Raw genomic sequence first — 25,432 nt, 5'->3', positions numbered from 1 at the left:
CAACTTTGGTTCATTACGGTAGTAGTGTTATGGTATGTCACTCCTAATGCTCCTATTAAGGATGTTCCCAGTAGAATATTAGAGCTGCATAGTTTTGAGGGTACTATAGTAGATATGGAACAGGTAGAAGGAGTCAAATATTAAATGATAATAGGAAGACTCTGTACTTTTAACACATTCAAATTCCTAAAATCATTAATTCCAGTAAACTGGAATAGAAAAATTGAAAAACAAGTTGCTTTCTCCTCTTAAGTTGCTTGGTTAAGTAAAATGTGTTTTATTTATTCTGAAATGACTTTTTAACAGTTTTGCGTAAATTATTCCCAAATTTCAAAAAAGAAAAATAAAAGCTTAACATACAATAATGTATTTTGTTTGATGGTAATAAGCTATTTAATTAACTATACCATTTAGCGACAATCAACTAAGTAAGGAATAAAATAAAATCGCATGCAAATAAATAAAAATATAAATGCGGTGTACGGAATAATAGTTAATTTGTGAAAAGGTTATCAAATTGCGTGCTCAGATATGGGATGCTCTAGTACCCAACAGCAGTGGCGACGCGGCGAGTAATCGAAGTACATATCGGGTAGGAACTCGCTGATTGAGATTAGATGCGTGGTCTAAATTCCAAGTAACGCATTTATTTTTAGGTCAGCCTATATTGTTAACTAGAAGTTAGTCCTAGAAAAGTCGTATAATAGTGACACAGGTCTGCAAGGTTTTTTTGTTAGACAGCAAATATTATTTCAAAAGTTATTTTCTGTGTGAAATCTAACTAAGCCCGAGCTCAAAATTGGTTCAGCGTATTAGCTAATTTTGAAAGTATGTTTACCCTTTCCCCTGAATGTTAGCGGCGACCAACGTTTTTTTCAGTTATTTTTTCAAGGTATTTTTGAAGTACACATACCCTTTTGTGAATATTTGCTCTCGAAAATACATACTTGGTTATTTTTAGAAATACAAACTTATCGGAGTAGCTATACGCATGCTTAAAATCTGGGTACATTTAAAACTGTCACTACCTAATAATTCTTTGATAACTATTTCTTTTTTACCTTAAACTATGTTGAGCAGTGTAACACTGTTCTAGCAATATTTATAGCTGTAAATATACAACTTAAATGCATCTGCAAATATTTTACTTACAAAAAATTGTTTTTTAAAAAATAACTACAATACACAATATCGATAATATACAATATTATTAGTTCTTTCTCAAGTCTAGTACTGCAAAGGTGTTTTTTAAATTGTTTAAATATGGCTAGACGTCATTTGGTAGATAATGAGATGTTAATGGCTGCGGGGATGCTTAAGGCTGGAATGCGTCAAATTGATGTAGCAATGATATAGGCTTCACTCAGAGCGTTATTACTCGGCTCTGGAGGCGTTATCGGGAGACTGGCACCACACGCGAAAGGCATTTGGGTTCACCAAAGAAGAAGAAGATAGAAGCTCGAAAAAATAACACAGTAACAGCACTACAATTAATAAGTGATCTGCGCGGATCTCATAATGTGACTGTTTCAAAACATACTATCTACAAAAGGCTGACAAAAGGTAATCTAGTAAGCCAAAGGTCTTGCAGATGCCAACTCTTAAATAGAGGGAATCGCGCCAGTCGACTAGCTTGGGCTCAGGAACATGTCACTTGGGAGCAAAATCAATAGCAAAATGTTTTATTCGCTGACGAATCTCGCTTGCATCCAGATTCTTAAGAGTACGTGTATGAAGGGCACTTGGTACAAGAAATGGAATCCATTACACAAAGGAGGTTCACGGTTATAGAGGAGGCACAATTATGATATGGGCAGGAATTTCTCTTGGAAATCGAACTGAGCTTGTTCTTCTAAATCGTTTCTCAGCAGACCGCTAAGTTAGAAATGTTTCAGAACCTATTGTTGTTCCATACGCCCAAAATATTGATGCAAATTTTATTTTAATGGATAATAGACACACAAATAGAATCACACGAAATTTTTGGAAGCATTGAACATTCGTGTCTTAGACCAGCCAGCTCAATCATTTGATCTTAATCGGATAGAGCATGCCTGGGATTCATTCACGGCCAAAATCAATTTGAAAGCCGAGAGCAGCTCTTTCAAGCTCTTCAACAGTGTTGAATAGCAATTTCCCAAGAATATCTGGATAACTTAATCTTTAGCATGAAAAGACGTTGAAGAGCCACAATCAATACACAGGTAGGTCACATTCCGTCTCAATTTTTTTCTTTTCTATTTTTTGTAAAATTTTGATTGAAATTTTTTTTGTTTTGCATATATTGTAAATAAATTTCAATTTTTCTCACAAACATCAGTTTTTTGATATCACGTTATAATTAACTTGTTATTGGGGTACCTCCCTTTATAATTCTAACAAAAAATATCTAATTTGAAAATTTAAAACCACTTCGTAATAAAAAAAAATCAATCTCCCTAGATTTTTAGCATGTGTGTATGATCGCACAAAATAAATCTTTCAAATATAATTAAACTTTTATTTTAGAAGTAGTACTAAATAATGCAATTCAAGAGTAAAAATATTAAAAGCATTAATATCATTGCTATAAATTTGTCAGCTTTTAATCAGTTTTGTGAATAAAAAAATATGTAAATATTACCCACTTTTAACCGAACTTAATTTTTTTGAATCGACTTAATCACTGACATATTAGTAATGGAAACGCCTTTAACATTTTACTCCCGCTATCTAGCCAGCAAAAAATTCCGGTGTGTTTGTCTGTGCCAATAGACGAAAGAACATTTTTATTTAAATTTCGATTATCGCTAGAGGCTATTCTGTGTGTGGTTAAAAAAATACAAAATTGATATTGCCAACTAATTTGCAGATTTTTGTAAAACCTAAGAACTTTGCAAGTAAAGTATTTTTTTTTTAATTTAATAAAAATTTGCTTTGGTATGTTCTGATTAGTTTATAAAAATAAATTTATTTACTATCCGATATATAAATTTATATTATTTCATTAGGGCCACAAGTCATTGCACTGTAGAAAAAAGTCACGCCTTACATTATTAAAAAATTTATTTTAAACTTAAAAATAGAGTAAGCTTTTACTTCTAAAACTATTTTAATACACGTGATGTGTGTAAAAGATTTTACAAATACTTCAAATTAAAACAAGCAATCAAATCTCTGCAAAATGGTATGAACAGTGTTTGAATTTAAGAAAAAAAAAACGATTTTAAAATTATCATTGTACCGCAATCCGTTAAACTAAGTAACTTCGTTCTAAGGTAAGTTTATCTAAATCGGCTAATTTTGGTGTAAATAATATGTGGTAGGTTTTTGAAAAGACTTTTGCAGACAATGACTGTATAATATAAATAAATGAATATAAATAAAAATTTATCAACACTTCGACGCATTTGTTTTTGAAGTAGAACGAGTTAGAGATGGATAGACATATGGCGAAAATAACGAAAGAACACGTTTTTCTTAATAGAAAAACTTCTTTAATATCATTTATCATGATGTTAAGGGAAACAAAATTGTAATTTAAAAACCAATTGTTATGTAAGAAATAATAAGATGGCAAAAATACTCTGAAATAACATTTTGTATAAAAAATTAATTAAAATAGGGAATTCCCTTATAAATTTAGGGGAGAGTGAGGCAAGTGAATCATAGGGGGCAAGTGCGTTTCTAGAAATATTATATTTGCTTAATACCGCGTTATGTTTAGAATGTTGCCACATTTATCTGTCTTTTCAAGTTCTTTTTCTGTTCTTTTAAATTTTTATATTTTAAGAACGATTGTAGTATAAAACATTGTAGCATACACTGTAGTATAAAAAGTTCTTATAAATATATTTTATATATTGCAGAGGAAAAATGGTGCGTAACTACGTGCGCAAAACCCAAAAAGGATCATCCTCAGAAGATGCCATTCGTGGTGCCTTAGCGATTCAAAATTAAGAGATGTCAATTAAAAAAGCTAGTGTGGTTTTTAGTATTCCGAGAACCACCTTACAATCACGATTAAAGCGTCGACAGCTCACTCCACTCGTAAACCACGGCAGGTTCAAACCCGTATTCACTGAATAAATGGAAAAGGAATTATGTGAACACATAGTTTTGTTGGAAAAACTGTTTTATGGACTTTCGACCACAACAAATCTTCGAAGGATTGCATCTCAATTTGCTGAAGCCAATCAAATAAGTCATCCTTTTAATAAAGATCGAAAACTTGCTGGAAAAGACTGGGTGAGCTCATTTTTAAATCGTCAGAAAATCCTCTTCATTCGAGGACCTGAAGCAACCAGCATTGCAAGAGTAACAGGATTTTCCAAATCTAGGGTTAATGATTTTTTCAAAACTTAAAAAAGACCTTGGACAAGTTTAATTTTCCGCCGCATCGGATTTTCAACTGTGATGAGACGGGGATTAGCTGCGTTCAAAAACCGGGAAAAATTTTAGCTGAAAAGAAAGCAAGTGGGAAGATTAACTTCTTTAAAGAGAGGAAAAAACACAACCTTATTAACTAGTGTCAGCGCTACAGGTATGTTTTTTCCACTATTTATGGTCTTCCCTCGTGTTCGAATGAATCCTAGGTTTTTGAGCGGTTCATTTCCTGGAGCAATAGGATTTCCTGCTCCATCAGCTGGATGGATGCTGACCTATTTATCAAATTTTTAAATTATTTTATAGGCTGCACCAAAACAACAACAGATTGTCCAAGTCTACTGATACTAGGCTAGAAAATCAGGAGTTTCTATTATAACCTTACCTCCTCACACATCAAATAAGTTGCAACCGCTGGACGTAAGTGTCTTTGGACCATTTAAAACCTATCTGGCAGAAGAAATGGATCACTGGCTTACAAATCATCCAGGCTCTAGGATCACAGAATATGATATGGCTCCTATTATTAAAAATGCGCTTATTAAGGCTTTTACACCAATAAATATTATTAAGGGTTTTGAAAAAACAGGAATCTACCCATATAATCCAGATGTGTTTCAAGACAGTGACTTTGCACCAGCCGAGAACATTCTTCAAAAGGAATGTAGGACAGAAAACATTAATCCCGTCGAGAGTCCCGTAATAAGTGATAAAGTCTTGTTGAGAAAAGATGATATCCAGAGTACTTCTAAAGAATTAGTAAACAATTTTGAGCAAGAGCAACCATCATGTAGTTATGTTTCAGTTTCAACTTTAAGCCCAGTTCCAAAACCCTCTCAAAAGAAAGAAAATGCCAAATCCAAATCTAGGCGCATAGAAGGATCTAAAATAATAACCAGTTCTCCTTACAAAGATCAATTGGAAGAAAAATTAAAACCAGTGAAAGCTAAGCAAGTAAAAAGGAAACTAGACGACAAAGCAGGGACAAGTACTAGTAATGGAAAAAAATTAAAAGACGCAGCAAAAGAAGCAAAGTGCCACGTCAAGAGCAGAAGAGAAACAACACAACATAAAAACAATGCCGGACGAAGAAAAAAACACATTATGCATTCACTGTCATGAGACCTACGAAGACACTTGTTATGAAGAATGGATAATGTGCATGCAATGTGGTGCCTGGTTACATGAGGATTGTTCCGATAATGAGCCAGGTACTAATAATTATGTTTGTCACAATTGTCGTTGATTAATTAGCATTCGGACTCACTTGCCCCATGTGGGTGACTCACTTACCCCTATAACTTGGGGCAAGAGAGTCATTTTTCTTTTTTTGTTTTAAGTTTGATATTTTTCCAAAGAGTACCTAAACATTAAGTTTATTTTTAAGGTTATGTTAGTTTGAAACCAATTAAACTCGTGTTACAAACGATGAGAGTTTTTTTATTTCTAAAACTTAGTAAGTTATAAGCCGCAGAGCCTTAAGGTGTCTCACTTGCCCCGTCCTCCCCTACATTTATTTTTGTATAGAATTTTTTCAAATAAAAAAAAATATAAAGATTTATTACTTTTTTCGTGCTTTTTAGTTATCGCCGAACATATTTTACTGATCACGAAATGACCCAACTTTACCATAATTTACCCTAATGATGAGATTAAAGTTTGGGCAACCCTATATATAATTATGTATGTTTAATTCCTTTATTTTGTTTAATTTTTATAAATGCATTGTTTCCAATATAGAGAATTATTAAACTAAAAGTGAATCCTTTACTTCAACCTGCTTGCATCTAAAAGCAATTTATTTGTCGTCATGTTACGTCTTTTGATATGCATTATCAACGCATAGGAAATGGGGCGATCAAGTCACATCCTTAAATTCCCGTAGTTTCACCAATTCCTATTTTCGAGGATGATCGAATGAATTGTGTCAATAAAGACTTTATTTTTATTCTTTGGGAAATAACGGAGAATAAAATCTTAAGTAAGTAATGCCTGTTCCTAAAACTAGGAGCAGCATTAATTTTTACACACCTAGCATCGATTGGGGTTTTTGCTTGCTCGATTTATTTCATTGAATAAATGATAAATGATGATAAACGATGATGTAATTTTTCAGTAGGGATATCGTACCTAAAAAAGGGGCACGCAAATACATTACAAACCCTCTATTGTTATCCATACAGTCAAAATGGCGTCGTGCGCTATAAAGTTCACTAAATGAAATTGCGGTAAGTAATTATGTTTCTATTTTAAAAACTAATTATATATTCACATAAAGTCAAACAATATGCTAGCGAAAATAATAAATTAATTAATTAGAGAAGTTATGTCCATTATGTACTAACCATCATTTTATTTGGCAATAATCTATTCCAGATAAATATAGCATACATATTGTAAATAACTTTAAGGGAAAAATATATACAGGAATACATCAAAAATGACGCACCTATATTAAATTCTAAATGACTTTAACTTAATATTATAACAAACAGGATGACATTAAGCCTCGTTTAAAACCGTATAGTATAGATCAAGCGTCAATAAACATCCGTCCAAAATTAATAGTTACTTAGTATAATTTGAATTTTAACTACAACAGTCAGGAAGTACGTACGTATTATTTGAAAGTATTCTACATATTAATGACGCAATAATATTCTTTACCTGCAAGGTGGAATTAATATTGGGTAAAATGCGTTTGTAAAAACATCGAAAAAAAAAATTAAAATGGGATAAATAAACGTATATATAAGTTACTTGGATGATTAGACGGGTCTTACAAAAAGGCTTTATTGGAAAATTTGATTAATGTTGAAATCTAAAGTCTTTTAGCAAAATAGATTCGTACTTTAAATGTAGTTGTTATTATATTCTTGGAACATCCTTTATATTTAGTAGTTAAATATTAATATTATTATAAGAAAATACTATTAGGGGGCGAGTTTAATATGGCCAACAAAAAAAGGTGTTTTTTTTTTGAAAAAATAGAAATAAGAAAGTAACACTTTTTTTTTAAAGATTTTTAACTTTTACTTAAATTTTTTCATACATTTTCTAATTCAGTCAATACTAAAATTTTATTAATCCCATTGATTCCCTTTTTCCAATAAATTTTTTATGGAATCGGAAGTTGGGTTTCGTGGTTACCTTAAAATTTCACCGTACTAGACTTTTCCTCATGGGCAAAACCAAAGATTGTTTATCAATCACAAAAACACATTTGGCAAGCAGTCAAAGTTGTAACTGCGGTTCACAGTAGAATAGCATCAGTTGTATTTTGCAAGACGTGGTCATTTTAAATACAAAAATCTGACAAATTCTCTATGGTTTTATGAGTAATAATAAACGTGTTTTCTACTTTTAGTTAGAACTAGTTTATACCTGAAATCTAGGCCGTAGTGGATAGCCCAGTAGGTGGGTTTAATATAAGGCTGCGAGGCCTTATGGAATCATACCCATGACGAAGTTAAAGAAAGGCATTAAAATTACACTCCCTTACTTAAAGAGAGATTTTGAAACCATCATTTCTTTATAATATGTTCCATTAGCATGGAGGGCGGCAGATGTGGAATTTATACCAAAACCGGGCAAGAAAGACTACCACCAAACAACAGCGTTTAATAGTACACAAAGTCGGGAACAAGCCTGACTCCATTTCTAATGAAGACTATAGAAAAAGATTTTAACACAATCGCCACTACATAGAAATCAGCATGACTACATAAAAGGCAAATTGATGTAAACGGTACCTGCTCTTTTCTTTGACGTAGAAGGAGCATTTCGCGAAAACCGATACTATTTTCCACGCTCTTCTGGCTAGTGGTACTCTAGCTCACCTGGTTAGGTGGTTCACACCGGCGCTGGAAGACCGGAAGATTAGTGGTACACTAAGAAATTGTCATAGCGAGACCAGGGTGAAGGGGGCTGCCTGCAAGGCAATTGCTTCTTGATACAGGTCTCGTGTCACGTGTCTCACGATAAATAATCTCAGGAAGCTAGTCTAACTTAACTTCAATGCACAAGTATACGCGGGCAATGGACTAGTGATGATCACGGGTAACTTCATGAACACAGTCTGTTAGCGCATACATCGGTAAACCGAAAGAGGAACAAGCTCATTCTTTTTACTAGGACGAGGTGGAATTTGACAGGATTTAAGCCTCTCACTATATATCAGACTTGCTTAACATTGATGCAGCAGGTCAAATACATGGGAGTTGTTTTAGACAGCAAACTAACGTTCAACCGGTAGTAAATAAGGCAACAGTCCAATTATGGCGAACAATAAGCACAAGATGGGGTCTAAAACCCCATGTTTTCCAGTGCCTTTATACTACAGTCATGGCGGATCTGTAGTATGGCGGCATTAAAGGTCACCAACAGTGGACAGACTGCAAAGACTGGTCTGTTTTGGGAATTACTGGAGCCATGAGAATAACAACTGCATCACCTCTAAAGATTCTATTTGGGCTACCGGAACTCTCAGTTGGAATTGAAAGGGAGACCATGGCAGCGCATGATAGGATAAAGGATAACGGAGAATGGCGCAATGCTCACTTAACATAAGGCAATATGATGATTGCTCTCAGGATGTGTAAGAACACACCAATTCGGACCTCTAGATATACTACAGCGAGTGGCAAACTAAAAGTGAGTTCTATCAAATTGAATTTTTTTTATGTTTTATATCACATGAGTTTTAATTCTAACATAAACCGAGGCAATCGATATGACGTAACGATTAATTTTTCTTAACCAGCAAACCTCTTTTTATTAAAAGAAATCTAATTGAGAAATCAGAATGAGCTAAGTCAAAAATTTTTAAAAAAATTAAAATTAAAAATACTTTTATCAATAGACTTTTGTCTTCCCTTCCGACCTTAATTTTATCTTTCATAATAAAAAGTTTTAAAACAAAGCGAATTGTAGTGAAACTTTTATATACGTAGTATTTTTTTTCAATTTCAATGCTGAGAAATGCGACATCGCCACCTGAAACAAGTTACTCTGGTGAGCAGTGTGCTTTTATGATAAGTCGAAATATAAAAATTATAATTGCATGGTTGCCGCGCAGAATTTCGTCGATGTCGCACAGGTCTTTCTACTCATGCTATATTGGGATATTCCGGTCATACTAAGAAATGGGTTCTTAAAATTTAAATAAACAGATTACTAGCAACTATAGGGAAGCAAGAAAAGTATAAGAATACTTGAAAACATCGATCGCCAAAGAATATTTGTGAAACACGATTTACAACATTCAACGAAATAAGTCTAAAAAAGAACTGACACTTTAAATTTTAACCAAAAATTTTCATCTTCAAATGAAATTCAAACTTTAGAAGCTTCAAAACTAGCAAAAGAAATATATATCTCGTTTACGTTTTGGTGAAAAACTATTTGAAAATAGGATCGGTATATAATTATCTCATTAATAGAATTTGATAGATATATATAGTTAAGTAACTTAAGTTGTATTTATTGTCCTCTTACTTACGATTTTTGACTAGCATTTTAAGTAATTCTTCATTTGTCAATTTATAAATTTATTATTGTCAATTCTTTTATATATGAATATTATTTTATCGTGATCTACTGTTCATAAAGTATTAAAAAAAGCAAAGTTCCACCCTTATAAAATATTCTTACTTCAAGAGCTATCGGAAGATGATTTTGACTGCCGAAATAAATTTTGTGAGCAAATGCAACAATTATGTACTAATAATAATAATTTTGTAAAACGGATAATATTTTCTGACGAAGCAACGTTTACTCTAAACGGCTATGTGAACAGACATATTTGTCGATACTGCTCGACCGAAAACTCTCATGGGTTCACAGAATGTCATACACAACACCCTCAAAAAGTCAATGCGTGGTGCAGTATAGTGGAGCATTTTAGGACACATGTTTATAGACAAAAAAGTCTTATTTGGACTCCAATAATACACTCTGAAAATATGTGCACCGAATCTTGTAACACCCTATATATATACATAGATATGTATTTTTTGTATTGTTCTGAATATTTTGTCATATATTTTAGTGACTTCTTCAGGACTACAATAAACAAATTTCCCTTTTTAAACAACACTCAATTATACAAACAAATCCATATCTAAATAGAAATTTTAAATTGCATTACCGTTCTCTCTAATTCTTTATCCATTAATAAATCGATGGTCGAAAAAATTACTATTTTATCGGTTTTTAATATTTGTATTACCATAAAGCATATGAATAAAAAACTCAACATTTTATGCGTTTCTATTTCCATTTCAAAACCATATTGATATTTTTAGTTCAAAAATCTGCCTTTCCATATTTTATAATGAATTTGTATTTACCTCAATTAATAATTAAATGATAAATATAAACAAATTTGATATATTTGAGTAAGTTTGGGGGTAATTTTTTAGGATTATTTTCAAGTGAAAATATTATTGTTTATATTTAATTAATGGTATTCAAATAATATACATGTTAAAACTGCGAAATACCGCGTAGCGGGAGAAAACGCTGTTTTAAAAATTATATAAACTTTAAAAGATTAGCTACTTAAGGGTTAGCGACTGTACTGAATATGTATTAGATATAGAGAAAAAATAAGTCTCTCAGTTTTACTTACGTAGGTCTCTTTGAGATAATGGACGAGTTCCTTCAATTTGTATTAGATATTTTATAATAATAAAACTTTTATTCATAAAACTACAAGAAACAAAATAGTTTGTATAAAAAATTAAATATAACGCTAGTGTGAGGTTAACGCACGCAATTACAATAATAAGTTGTGAATAAATTAACAAAGTAGAATCATCTGACTCCACCCAACAACCCTCCGCAATTTTGAAGATATTTAATATAATTTTGCTTATTAATTCAAAATAAATCTGAAAAAACTAACGTCAGTTAAATTGCAATTCGTATTAAATATTATTATTTCAGACGTGCGATTTGTCTCGCTGTCAATAGATTTAAATTATTTTATAACCTAGTAAAGATCTATTTATTAATTTCTCAGAGGCTTATTATTTCCCCCCCTACAAATTTCTGGTACTTAGTAAATTTGAGTATAATATCAATATTTTAGCATACTAAAGTTCTGTTTGGAAAGTGCACAAAAACTTTCTAAAACTTTATTGTTAACCTCAAAGATTCTATCACAAGATTTATTTAGAGATAGCTTATACTGTGTAATAAATGGACCCTATGAATAACGAGAAAGAGCACTATAGTAAAAAAGATTTGACATCATTATTAATGTCAAATATATTGACACACATGTACGACATTGAAGAAGTCATATGGAACTCTATTACATGGAGATCCCTATCATATTTCTTAATGGCTCAAAAACTGCGTTTCCTAGGGCTCTCTGGCTGGCTCTCTTTCTCTTTTATCCATTCAGTTATGCTTCTGTGGCAAACTTTTGTACTGTGAAATAAATCAAGTTCTTAATTAATTTAAATTATTTTTGTAGCAATTTATTTAAAGCATTATTACATATTTCTGTAAAGTAATAATTGTGTAAAAAGATGCATCACCTACTTGAACATTATTTTCCAGTGGACTGTAAAATTTAGAAAAGTACTCTGAAAATAGAAGTATAACTGTTTTGGTATTAATACAGTGCTTTCATTTCAAAACAATCCACCCTTCATACCTTTCTTAAAAAAAAAGAAAGAAAAAAAAAATACGTCAAATTAGATATACAGGGGGACGTTTAACTATGCATTTACTGAAGTTCTGTCAATCACCTCCTCACCTCCAGCTAACCTCACTTTAATATGTCATATGGGAACCCCCATCGTGTGATACATCATAGTAAGCAGCGTAAAATTCTCTATTCAACGGTACTAAATAAAATATTCATTATTTCAAGACATTTTCGCTAACTATTTGCTTACACATTTACCGATTTCATTATTTACGACATACCACATGGATTATTATGGCCTAACTAAAGGGTTAAAAAAAATTGGGATTATCAGAGGCGTTCCAGACCATGACATACAGGATGTTTTAAAGTGCAAGTACGTATCAAAGTTATATTGTTTTTAAATGGAACACCTTGTATAATATTTGATTGGATTTTACATCGTAACTAAAGGCAGGTTTTAATAAGGGTTACCCAGCCCAAATATTAAAGTTTTCGAAACATTTTGTGTTTTGTGTAAAAAAATCCTTAACATGAGTTTTCAGTTTTTTTTACATATTTACACAGAGCAACACTAAACTATTAAATTTTACATTTCATTTCTAAAAAAAATACTCTAAACATTCTCATTTTCATAAAAAAATGAAATGCGTATTTCTTTAAACTTATAATATAATATTTCATAGTAGGAGATAACAATTGCGCATGTTTATTATTTTCTTGTATTTTTTTTATTCATTTTTTGTATGGAAAAGTAACCAATTCATCGAGGGTTTTCAAGTTTAACTTTAAACAGTTATGGCTTTTGAGGTACAATGACATGCTAAGTTTAAATTAAACACTGGATTATAAGTAATTACAGCATGCAACACAATTGATTAGCTATAGGTAAAATTTAAGACTGTATTAACAATATATAAATTTTCAACTGACCATTATAATACATTATACTTAAGAAAAATAAAGAATTACAATTACAAAATATGTTCAAAAGGATAACGATCTAATTGCAAACAACGACGCACCCCTTTTCAAAATTTACAGCGACTTTTGACAGCATTTTTAAAGAAATAGTGTGAAAATCTTCTCTCATCTGCTCTTTCATATTTTCTGATGTGGTTGGAGATAACTTAAAAATAAAATATTTCACGTATCCCCATAAGAAAAATGTGGAAGAGATGTTGGAGACCACTCGATAGGTTTACCTTCCTAGCCATCGATTTTAAAAATTATTATTTAAAAATTGTCTAACCCCGCGGTGAAAATGTAGTAGTACTCCATCCATTTGAAGCCACATAGTTGTTCGAAGGCATAGATGAATATTCTCCAATAATAGGGGGAAATCATTATTTAAAAACTCCAAACATCTTGTTTCATTAAAACTTGCATCAAAAAAATGTGGACCAATTCTCTCCATACATTAACAGACCATTTATGTTGTTTATGGACTACTCTAAACCCATGCGGCTTGAAATCGGAGTAATGATGAAAATTATGTCTGTTAAAAGAGCCATTATTGTAAAAAGTGCATTCGTAGGTAAATAGAGCATTATTAAAAAAAATAGGTGTTTCCGGCAGCCTTGTCCAGAACCTCTAAAACCCACACACAAAATTCAACTCTTTTATTAAAATCATTTTCCGAAATTCTTGGGAGACGATGAATTTTATAGGGATGAAAGTGATTTCGATTTATTCCCTAGAAACATTTGGTGTTGTCTGATATGAGGAGCTTCGACAACTTCAGCACTAACGGCCAACTCGATATCTTTATTTTCGATTATGGGTTTTCTTTCACTCTAGTTTCTTTGAATTGAGCCAACGTTTGAACTAATTTCTATTGGGAAGCCTTTCAGGATAGATGCGACATGCTAGCAAGTTATTTTGGAGGCATTCACCAAGAATAAATACCATGTCAATTCGTTCTTCTCTAGCGTAATGTTTCATTTTCAATAAAGTAATTTAAGCAAAAAAAAATTGGTAGAACTTTTAATTATTAAACGAGAACTTTAAAAAGACATTTAAGTAACTGACAAATAAATTATGAACAACATGATCTTGCAATCTATCATCGCCTACTCAGTGAGTATTACATAAATATAAAAAAATCAATACATATTAAAAAAAATCATAAAAATGTGAAAGTTTAGGTATAGAAAGACCTTATTAAATTCGAAAAAGAATTCATTGTCACATTAAATAGTAATATAAAATACAGAATGTTCCATTTAAATTAACCAACTTATTGTCTTGTAAACACTGTAATAATTTGAAGCTAATTTTTGAATGTTCTATAATAACTTTTTATACAAACGTTTTCACAATTAAATAATTTAGTGCTTCTCTACACAAAAATGGTAAAAAAGAAAATAATTATTAAGGAATTTCTTATCGAAATTGTCTCAGTATTTTTACAAAACGCAAAATATTTCGAAAACTTTAATGTGTAGGTAAAACCTTAATAAAACCTACATTTATGTAGCATGTACATTTATTTAGGAAAGGAAGGTACCCGCAAGGTGGAACGAGGCCCCTTGATAAACTCAAAACGGAGTCTAAGAGGGCCCACCACCGAGCACAATGGATCTCAAGAGGCTTGGAATTAGTATAAAGAGGTGAAAAAGCGCTTTAAGATAGAGGTGCGAAGAAATAACAGAGTTAGCTGACAAAAGTTCTGTAGCAAACTGGAAACGATGTCCGATTCCGCCAGACTAGTCAAACTTCACAGCTCAGATAGGAGACGTGAAATAGGTTCTCTAAAGGCAGGAGACAGCTGGACAAGCGCTAAAGAGGAGACACTGAAATATCTCCTTGAGACTCACTTCCCAGAAGAGGCCGATACGGTTACGGATCCGGTCGAGAACGATCAGAAGCCTGATGGGGAATTGGCTGTAGAAATAGTGACCGATAGCTCTATCAAATGGGCAGCTAGTGATTTTTACCCATGCAAGGCAGCTGCGTCAGATGGAATAATCCTAAAGATCCTGCAGTCATGCTAGGTTTATTCTTTCCTTCACTGAAGGGTATTTTTCGGGCTAGCGTAGCAATGCGATATGCACCGAAGACATGGAGGGCAGCCAATGTTGTCTTTATCCCCAAAGTAGGCAAAAAGGACTATAGCCTGACCAAGTCTTATAAGCCTATGAGTTTAACGTCCTTTCTAATGAAAACTTCAGAAAGGCGCTGCGAGGCTCTACAGATCAGGAACACGTTGGCTTTATTGGTCGGTTGGGTCAGATCAGCGCTGTGAGAGAGGACCGCCAGCTCAAATCTGGTTATCATCGGGTAGAGATCGGAGTGGGTGGTGGGTGCCCGCAAGGAAGTTGCTTATCGCCAAAGCTCTGGTGTCTGGTCATGGACGGTCTACTAAGGCAGCTTGAGGAGGAAGGGTTCTATGCGCAGGTTTATGCTGATGATGGATTGGTTATACTCACAGGCAAATTCTTTGAGGTAGTGTGGGCTCGCATACAGAGTGCATGCAAGATCATCCAAAGATGTCTGCACATCAGGCAAGAGGTCAAGTTCATAGGCGTGTACTTGGATAACAAGCTAACGCGGAGTAAACATGTCACCGAGGCAGACAACAAAGAAATCGCCATCTTGTGGCAACTAAGTGGGTAGTTAACGGAGTACTACACCTCCCAAAGCCCAACATCCTTCACTGGCTATATAGTGCTGTAATCAAACCGAGAAATGGTCAGTGGACAAGCTAGCTAGACTGCAAAGGCTGGCTAGTCTCGACATTACATGTGTGATGAGAACCACATCAGGTGCAGCGTTTAATACCCTCCTGGGTTTGCCAGAACTCCCGCTATGGATTCAGAGGGAGGCGTTAGCATCCTATGTAAAGATGAAGGATAGGACCACATCGCAGCACCGACCCGGGGTAGCGGGGCATACATCCATAATCAAACTGGTAGAGAAGCATGACAGACATTGTAGAGTAAAGAGGTTCCTTTAAGGACGACCTAGCAAGTAGGGAGAATGGCCTTACAAAGAGGCTCGACCTCGAAAGGATATTACAAATATGGTACACAGACAGTTTAAGAATGGCCCACACAGAGCTGTCAGGAGCTGGAGTGTATCATATCAACACCGATCAAGGACAAGCATTCTCGCTTATAAGATACTCGTCAATCGTCTTTCAAGCGAAAGTGTTCGCCTATCGGCCCAGAGACTAAAATTAACTCTGACAGCCAGGATGCCTTAAAAGTCATTAAAGCAACCAGAACTAGCTTCAGACTGATGCAAGGTGCAGGAATGCGCTGGACACATTGGGTAGGAGGAAGAAGGTTTGAGTTTGTTGGGTTCCCAGACAGCGGAGTGGAGGGCAATGAGCGGGCGGACAAGTTCGCGAGGCTCGAATCAGCTCTCTCCACCGATTAGTCCCGAAGCCTACCTTGGACTAAGTAAAAGACACATTTCGGATATCCTAGACAACTGAGCATAGGAAAAGACTAGGAAAAATTGGATTAGGAACAGCGGTTGTCAATAGGCCAAAGAACTGCTATCAAATCTAGCTAGAGCGTGGCTGCTGTTTCGATACAAAGGTCGGTTAGACTCAACCGACATCTGCATATCTAAGGCGTGGTGCTCAGCCCGCTGTGCCCTAGACTGGCCTGGCATTGTGGAGAAAACAGCATATTATTTTATAGGAGAACGCGAAGGATGGGCTAATATTAGGAGAAAAATCATGGGTGCAAAACTGGAAAAGCCTGCTCTCTTTTACTAGGAGAACGGGTCGCCTGCTTAGGCGGACTAGAGAGGGTGGTCAGCGGTAATGACGGGTTTCAGGGGTTGGCGGAAAGGGACTTTTAGGCCTACCTGCCGGACACTGTTTTCCCACCATTACTACTTTTATTAATAGGATGTAGAATCCAAAAATCAAATCATATACAGGGAGTTCTATTAAAAAAAACATAACTTTGATATGGGTGCCTTCAATTTGGAAGGGTCTGTAGTTAGTAGAAGGAAGACGATATCGCTCCATCGTTCGTATCGAAAGAAGAGAAACAAAACCTTTTTTTAACTTATGATTATTAGATTGGTTTTCGCACGCAAGTTCTTCGTTGACCGAGCCTGTTTTTTAGTAATTTTAATTTCTAGAGGATAATTAGAGATAAGCCTTTGAAATACTTTCTTCTTCTAGTGAAAGTTTTTTCTGTGACATAGCTTTTATTTAAAGTGAACTAAAATGATAAATGTGTGCTTTTATCAATAGACTTTCTCCCTAGTCTCCTGTTTTATAACGTCTTATGAAAAAATGATTTTTTTGTTGACTATGGCAATCACGCTACACGCTCCACAAGTTTTAATCCTATTTTTTCCTACAGCCTTATAAAGCCCCTTAAGCTAAATATCATGTCTTTTATATCTTAAATTTTGATCGGAAATAGGGAAATTTGAAGTAAATTATATTTAAAATGTATTTTAATAACAATGGGTTTTTATTGATATTATGTTGAGTTATTACTGATATACTTTTTAAGGCAGATTAACAATTTTTAGTAATCTATCATAAATATTTTAAGTTAATATTTGTTAGCCCTAGACTGTACTGTTAAAAAGTGTTGAGGTATTTTTTCCTTTTCTTTATGCTTATTTATCATATACTTCTTTTAATTTGTTTGCCAAAATGGAATTTACGTTTTCTAAATTTTCTGATATGCTTATGTGAGGCCTTGCATCTTGTAATGCTTTAGCCAAAAGGCTTTACGAGGAACCCTATCCGAATCATTTAAACGAGTTCATCGGCGTCTCAGGTAAACTGACCAAAATTATATTTTATTTATTTTTTTTACTAGTACATAATTTCTTAACAAATTGTGGGAATCATATCATCATAATTGTAGGAATATATAGAATATATAGGGTGCACAAGAAAATATTTTATATGCTTTAGAGGCAGATCCCTCTACAAATGTGCGAAATTAGCAGTCCAGTTTAATTACCCAAAATCAAAGTCCGCGACGAATAAAGTTTTCAACTTGGGGTTCGGTTAATTCTGTTTACTGATGAAGCTAAATTTTTAAAATACGGCAACAGATTATTAAAACTAACAATTTACATTTATAGGGAGACGAGCTTTCATATGGTCTGACAATCATAATCGATCTTTCCAAGAGGTATGTTATTCAAAATTCCTGAAATTTAAAAATGATTTTTTAATCATTCTATTGTGAATATCAAGCAAATGTTTGTTTAAACTATTAAAATAAGAAAATGCCTGGGTACTGTTGGTACACATTGGACATTTAATGTGTTTCTTGAATTCCTAGCCAACAAATTCTGGATGAAACTTCTTAAGATGTCTGTTTCTCATCAATGTGCTTGAAGTTTCCTTCTCGCAGAGTTTGCAGATCGCATTTTGTTGACTAGAAAATACATAATAATTCAGATTAGAACTAAAAAATTTATATCCTACTTTAGTGTTGCCATGTGTCGAATCACCAACATCCAACACCCAACCCAATCCATCAACGTTTGGGTCAAAATCATTAGGCAATTGGACTCTATCTTACTGAGATAGAGTCCAATTGCCTAATTTGCCTGAGGCTAGCTGGAGAACTTCATTTGGAATTTTTCTAGAATAATCTACCAGAACTTTGAGTTGATGCGTTAATGGCAATATGTACTAAAATATGTTTCGTGCATGATAAAGCACTATCACGTTTTAGTTTAATAGTTCAGTATTTTTTAAATATGCATTTTGAATCTTTGGATTGGTTTTAAGCTTTTGCCGAAGATGCATTAGCGAAACACGTGTCGAGAATAAAATAAAGAGTTTTGGTTAGTAGTAAAAACTGTTTTGTTATTTGAATGGCTATAGTTATTTATTCCAAAGGTTTAAATCGGTTTTTAGACTTCGTTTATTAGGTCAAACATTTAATTAATCTTTTCTTAACTTTTTAGAACATTGAAGCTTTAAATATGTGTTAAAAATTCGGAAATGTGTATTAGCATATATAAAACGAAACAAAACTTTAAGACAATACTTTTTTTTCATTATATTTGTGATATTAGCCTTATTTTATCTTATAGTTATAACACGTTGGCATGTTTAGATTGCAATTTTTAAGCCTAACGCTATGGGTAAATTTTCATAATATTAATTTTTAACTGCAAACGCGGATTTTTAATTAGAATTTTTCACCTTATTCATAGGTTAAAAACCACTCGCAGACTCTATTGTTGAACAATGTTGACTAAATGCGCTATACTTACTCTAAGTAGATTTTTTAATTTATTTTTCTATAATCAACCAGTCGATGTTGTTGATTGAACTTTTTTAGGAATTCCTTTTTTGCAAACAAACTGATAAAGAAAATTCTACATCACAGGGTTTGCGATAATTAAATTTGAGCAAATTGACCTACTACAACTTGGTTAATTAAATCTTTATTGAGATTTAATTTTAATGGATCTAAAATCCAATTATACTATCAGAAAAGTCATGAAACTCGGAGAGAATAAAATGCATTTCATTTCCAAATTTAAGAAATTCTTTTAAAACTACCATTGTAGCTTGTAATTTGTTGGCTACACAAAACAGTTATTATGGCATTTAATTATTGATTTATTGCTTTCTGTGTTTATAATTAAGTTTCACATGTTAAAGTGTGTTAATCAAAAACGTTTACATTCCAATCAAATTTATTAGAATTTAAGATTTATAGCAGAATTTAAGATTTACTGATTATTTATAAAAAAAAACATGGAAGATTTAAAAAATTCAAACTTTGCATTAAAGTGTTTTCCCAATTAGTTAAAATATGAGATTGCTTTAGTGACTGATTTTTTGGTTACTGATTAGTTCTCTATTGCTTATTATTTTCTAGCCATGAACATTTTTAGTATATGTGCCTATCACAGTGTAACTTAACAGTAAAATAATCAATTAATGGATTTAAGGAAATCATGTAGCGATGTTTTTTTACCCAAATTATAAATATATAATCTGATATTTAACTTAAATTGGTTACTTATTATCAACCTAATTATTTAAGATCTTATATATATATATTGATTTTCTTTTTATTAAGGCGACAAACATAATAATATATTAAATATTATACAGGGTGTTACAAAATTCGGTGCAAATATTTCAGGAGCGTATTATTGGAGTTAAAGTAAGACTTTTTTTTCCTATCACCATGTGTCCTAAAACCCTCTAGTCTAGTCTTCTAGTGCCCTCTCAGAGCTAAAGCCCGCGCAAATTGCTTGAAGAAAATTGATTATTTGTAGTACTGACTACAGTTGTGCGCCACATCTTTTGAAAATTTGCAGCTCTACATTGTTTTGGGTCCTCTTGACATTCTCCGTCCCAAAAATGGTGTAAACCCAATTTTAGGGAAGGATTCAAGGAGGCTTACTCTTATAATAGCCCATATCTTATGTTTTCAATAACAAATTGTAATGTAATTAGCCATGAAAAAATTTAAAATTATAATTTTTTGCACTTTCTGATAAACTTAATTTAATTTGACAAAAAATAAAGCAGTCACAGCCCACTTCGTTTTTTTCTAACTTGATAGTTTAATCGGGTGTAATAATGCCTTCCTATCGTTTATCAGCGATTTTCTCGAAAACGCTTAAATATATCAAAAAAATGCAAGAGACAGAAATTTTAGATATTTTGATGGCTAACTAGATGGTGTTGTTAGATATTTAAATTTGTCATAGGAAACATAAGATACGGGCCATCAAAGGGTAAGCTTCCTTGAACCCTCCCCTAAAATTGGATTTACATCACTTTTAGGACGGAAAATGAAAAGAGTAACCAAAATACAAGGACATGCAAATTTTCAGAAGCATTGAAGCATAACTCTGAGGAAAGGCGTTTTAGGATATATGATTATGAGAAAAAAACGTCTTATTTTAACTCCAACGATACGTTCTTGAAATATTTGCACCGAATTTTGTAACACCCTAAAATTAATTAATAATAATTAAACTAATTTTAATATTTAACATCCCAAGCTTTTTAGGTTTTAAAAGACAACATAATTACTTTATAAATAGATAAAATAGGTTTCTGTACTTACCATTTTATATCTGATAACACCTGAAAAATAATAAAAGATCAGTCAATAAAAAAATAGGCGATTGTGTTAAAAAAGCTGAATAAAATTCCACCAACTCAAAAAAAATAAGGAAATGATATTGGAACTCATACAAAGTTTTGTATAGAAATCCGAACTTTAAACAAAAATAAGTTTAAGGATAACAGAAAGAAGGCAAAACTTTTACGTTCATTTTTAAACTCGCAAATTTAGATAAAATCCTTTTACGGTCAGGAAACCTCAGAAATACTAAATTTAGCTTATTATTTCTCAAAATGAGATTGCTTTTTGAGAGAACAAAAAAACACTTAAAAGGTATTTTATTGTTTGATTTCTTTTTTTAATTAGTATCAAGATAAATATTCAGGAAACAGTATTAAATATTACATTAAATGAAGTAATTATAACAACATTAAATGAAGTAAATCATGCTTGGGAAAACATTATGGTAAGTTGTTACAACAAATCTAAATAGTTTGTTCTAATATTAAGCGAGTAGCAGTTACTAGAAAAAAACATCAAACGGAATACGAAACAGCTGCCACAGTCTCTTCACCTCCATTCTTCTAGTTTGTAATTTATCATTACATAGCCGTCGTAGTATATTAATAATTATTTATATTTCAATCGGCCGGGTTAAACTGTTAACGGTTCTTATGCCTTAAAGTCGTCACGGTATGGTCTTTACTTTCTTGAAGCTGAACTTTACATAGTCAGCAAGTCTTAAGTTCATTACCAAAAAATTTCTTCAAATTGAATAGATAACGTAATTGGTGGGAAAAGTTCTGAACTAAAGTCAGCGCCTCCTTCTAAATACTTCCTTTTTAAACAGACACGCACGCATACTTTCTGTTAATAATTACTTAAGGTATTTTGGAAATTAATGTGCCAAACGATGGTCACGCTAAATTAACTTGGAAGAATTGCTATTTAAATCAATTTTTGTGCTGCATATTATAACACTAATACACTAATGAATGTTGATGGAACATTAAGCGCCACAGAGGTAATTTTTTTCCGTTTTGGTTCAGCCTGTCGGCGATAAGTGGACTTTATAAATTATACACGGCAATGGTGAGAAGACGGAGGACGATGAGAAGTGAGTGTTTTTTTGCCTATATTAGTTATATATAGGGTGCCTATTTAATATCGCTGTGCTCGATTAATTGTGCGGCTAAATTTTTAAGCGAAAAAAAACTTGTTATACGGGGTGATCAAAATCCTTACTCAAATAATGATATTTTCAATTCAATTTTGCTATTTTTTAAATGGAACACCCTGTACCTAGTAACGCATTTTGATAGAGCATTCTTTTACCTTTAATTTATTACCAACAACTTTGCATTCATTTCTAATCGTTTTTACAATATTTGTTCTTAAAGGAAGAATGACACATTTTTTCATAGGCATTTACGACGGAAAACAATTAAAAGTCTTACTTTAAAACATTCATTAAGGTCATTGGACCCAAAATTGTAAATGCGCAAAAAACGTATTAAATTTAGATAATGTAGATTTATCGCTCGACCTCGATGCATTTACCGCTTTAAATAAAAACGAACCAATTTATTAATATTGTCGATTAAAAAAAAATGGAAATAATTTAAAAGGAAGGTAAAAAATTTAAAGCATAGAAATAATTTTAATTTAAAAAAAATATAGCCTACTTTTTTACAATTAAATGTTAAAAAAGAAAAAAATCTTTTGTTTAATGTTATTCTAGTTAATAATCCACAACTCCTCTAAGTAATAAATATCTGCTTGGCAACTTAATTCTGAGTACGTAGTAAATCAACGTAAATAGACATGGGTATTGGTTTTTCGTTCTATAATTTAGACTTAATTTATTAAAATACGTCAATAACGAATTAACGTGTTGAAAGAACAACATGATTTGACGGACCAATTCATTTGAGCTTACGTCGATTTCTGCTTATATAAACGACGGATAATTTACTGGAAAGTGAAAATGAAAGATGACCTTAATAAAGAAAATAAAGATTGAGACAGAAAACAAGAACACCTTGTAAAGACCATGAAAAACGATTAAATTTAAAAGATCTTAAAAAGGATCAGATCGAACGAGACAGAAAACAAGAGGAACGAGATTATATACAACTTAGAGAACATCGGGAGCTGAAACAAAAACAAGACTTACTTCGAAGCAACAGTTCAAGAAGAAATTGGGGCAAGTATAAAAAAATATCCAACTTGAGGTGAGAATAAATCGTGCTCCCTTTCATCCCGATCCTGGTATGTACAAAAATTATGAAAGTAAAGCCACCAAAATGTGACGGCAAAAAAGCGTGAACTAGCTTTTTGAATCAGTTCGAGGCCGCTGTTAGGGGAAATCGCTGGGATAACGAAGAGGGTACAATCAATCTTAAGCTGTGCCTAAGAGGAGAAGCTACAGACATACTAAGAAGTGCTATCTGAGAATCAGCTCAATTTAAAGTCAAGTCTTAAAGTACAACAAATGGATATGAAGCAGCTTTTCAAGAAATTAGAAGCCAGACACGGAAGTTCGGATAAGACAAATCTGAACTTCGGAAAGTGATCTCAAGGACTACCTGAAAAAGCTTAAGTCATTTGTGGCTAGAGAACCTAAGACACCATTCCGCTATTGGAATTGTAATGAGGTCTGGAATTATGACGTTAATTGACGATAATGTTTATAAATAGTCTCCTTAAGATACCTCACAAATAAAAGTTATTTGGTGATAAATCGGGAGATCTTGGAGGCCATTTAATATTCCCAGTCCCACTAACAAGGCGGTTAGGAAAAGTATTTGTTAAAAATTCTTTTACTCTGAGTGCATTATAAGCAGGACAGCCATTTTGTTGAAAATAGACTGATTCCAGGTCTATATCAGGGATAAGTTGAACGGCAAGAAGAACTTGGTTTTATAGCAACTCAAATAATTTTTTGGCGTTCAAAGTACCATCAATGAAAATTGGTCCAATAATATGGTTGCCCAAAATACCGGCCCAAGCATTCAACTTTTGAGTCTGAGTACGGAAGTGAAAACTTCTGTGCTCGTTTTCCTGAGACCAGTAAAGAACAATGAAAGGATTGTTTTTTTATGAGCATAACACTTTAACTCAATGCATTCAAATTTGAAATATTTTAATATAATTTAATAAAACTTCATTCATTTATCAAAGGTTTAGATTAATAGTTATAAAAGTAGAAAGCAAATAGGGTTTGGGCTTATAAGAAAGGCTTAATTTCTATAGAAAAATCAATCCTAATTCTATAGGTTTCAATAATTATAAAATTTTGATCAGTTTAAAAAATAACCATATTTATTGCAAATGTATTTAAATGGAAAATATATGTATAAATATATCGGAACAGATTACAAACATTAATGGATAGGATATTTTGTTTTATAACAGTAACTACTTATTAGGAATAAAATTCATATTAAAGTATAATCTTGACAAGGTTGATATTATTGGTACCTTGATCTTACATTGTGAGGTTATACAGGTGTCTGATTTCTTTCGGTTGCCTTGGCCAACATCGATCTGAAAATTAGAATAAGACTTTATTATCTATCATGTCTGCAATAGTCAGTTGACCATAATTTGTTGCTCTTCCTTTTCACATAATTTTATTGTAGGAAAAGTGTAGTGTAGAATCTTCGTTTCAATAAAATAGTAAAAAAAGTAACTGTCAAACCCAAATATTGAATTTCTTCTCAAGACCTCCTTAAGTTTTATTGTGGCTGATACATACTTACAGTACTACTTAATTCATGCAAGAATTGTCTACGTTTTCAGTAAGATTGCAAGGTTGACAGATGACTTAAACATGGTAAAATCTGGAGGGGAACCATTTCGACAGATTTGGGTTATTGGGTCATTTTTCAGCTGAAAGTTGAAGGCTTCAGCTGGTTTCGCTTTGCGCGGATTTACAAAGGAAACACCCTATCTAGGTTTGATTTTTTTTGTGAGTTAAATTAAAGTTTTGTCGAAGGCAGTTTTCAAGAAACAGACTAAAGAGTTTTTAGGGTTTCCTGTGTTATTTTGCCATAAAAATTCCAAAAAAAGGCCACATACCAACTTGGAAAGTGGCACATGGCACTTATTCAACACTTGTTCTTATAATTTTTCATATAACCCATTAAATATTTGAATTTATTTTAATTTAAAGTTTATAAAGGCATCCAAGTTTTTGAAGCAAAATTTTAATAAAAAATTATTTTGCTTACTATCTATCTACCCCCTTCTAACTACCATTTGGGCTTCCTCATCTATTAGTTCAATAGCGGCATGATTCACTTCCCATTCCATATAATTTTCATCACCGCTATTGTGAAAGACTTGATGGAATTTGATGGTC

The 25,432-nt window shown here is 32.7% G+C and overlaps 1 protein-coding gene across 1 annotated transcript in view; it reads right to left on the bottom strand.

Annotated features, from left to right (window-relative positions):
- LOC126749132 (plexin-B) overlaps positions 1 to 25,432 on the bottom strand; it is a 559,001-nt gene that overhangs the window by 167,342 nt on the left and 366,227 nt on the right. Inside the window, exon 4 of the mRNA XM_050458788.1 lies at positions 21,067 to 21,086. The gene's annotated coding sequence lies outside the window, so the exon portion shown is untranslated. The remainder of the gene's footprint in view (positions 1 to 21,066; positions 21,087 to 25,432) is intronic.

The sequence above is a fragment of the Anthonomus grandis genome, chromosome 22, assembly GCF_022605725.1.
Source record: "Anthonomus grandis grandis chromosome 22, icAntGran1.3, whole genome shotgun sequence".
Classification (NCBI taxonomy): Eukaryota; Metazoa; Arthropoda; class Insecta; order Coleoptera; family Curculionidae; genus Anthonomus; species Anthonomus grandis.
Note: the sequence above shows the minus strand (reverse complement) of the source record. Positions and strands in the feature narration are given on the sequence as shown.